Genomic DNA, 1,019 nt, shown 5'->3' on the forward strand with positions numbered 1-1,019 from the left:
TCACATTAGAAAAAGATGTCATTTATGCAACATACTACCACATAACTATGATCAACACATGCGAAAAACTCATATGAATGGTAACAAAAAATCGTGACATTTTCTATTTTCACACAGTGACTTATAATCCGCTGTTTCTTTTTCGTTGTAGAAAAACTATATAAGTGCGATTACTGCGAGGAAACATTCAAACATTCATTCAAAAAAAATGACCACATGCGACTACATACGGGAGAAAAGGTATATTTTTTGATTAGCTGCATCCAGTAGACACTCACCAATATTATTGTTTTTATTTTCAGCCATTTCTGTGCGGGATTTGTGGCAAGTCTTTTAGACGAAGAATGAATTTTATTTGTCACAATAAATCTGTGCATACCAGAGTGAAGAAGCACAAATGTACCGAATGTGAGCAAGCATATTTCCACCCGTTTCAATTGAGGGAACACATTGTTCGATGTCATACCAATGAACGTCCAGAACTCTGTAATATTTGCAACAAATCATTCAGGACCAAGGATAATTTACGTATTCATAAACGTAGCCACGGCGAGAAGACAGTTCCATGCCGATTATGTGATAAGAAATTCAAAACACCCCAAACGAGACGCCATCATGAAAGTAGAGTTCATAAAATTATTAAAGGTAACCATTAGACAGGGTTTAATAGTGAACCAATCTAGTGTCAGAAGTGAAGAAAACCTAATATTTTCTCTTCTGTGGACTGTCATATTCAACATATATTTCATTTCGTTCAGACCTTCGATTGTTTTGATGATTTTAAAAATTCAAAAAATTGTACATATCTACAGTGCTCACTCGATATTCTCAAGTACTGAAATTCTTAATTGTCCAGTTATCTTAAGTTAATTTGGTTCATAATGTAACATTCTAATATCTTAAGTTTTGACTTAAGAATGTTGAATGTGGATTTTCTCAATTGAAACCGATTGAAAACCGTCATGCTTTCATTGAAATGAAATGTTCTCTTTTTGCAATTTTATAAACATTGAACAATC

The 1,019-nt window shown here is 33.3% G+C and overlaps 1 long non-coding RNA gene across 1 annotated transcript; it reads left to right on the top strand.

Annotated features, from left to right (window-relative positions):
* LOC116343136 lies at window positions 1-330 on the top strand. Its single transcript, XR_004201297.1, has 3 exons — window positions 1-80; window positions 152-240; window positions 303-330. It is a non-coding gene; the product is annotated as an uncharacterized LOC116343136 (long non-coding RNA).
* Window positions 331-1,019: the final 689 nt, after the last annotated feature.

The sequence above is a fragment of the Contarinia nasturtii genome, unplaced genomic scaffold (genome assembly GCF_009176525.2).
Source record: "Contarinia nasturtii isolate CC-2019 unplaced genomic scaffold, AAFC_CNas_1.1 Cnas_scaffold_974, whole genome shotgun sequence".
NCBI classification, from domain to species: Eukaryota; Metazoa; Arthropoda; class Insecta; order Diptera; family Cecidomyiidae; genus Contarinia; species Contarinia nasturtii.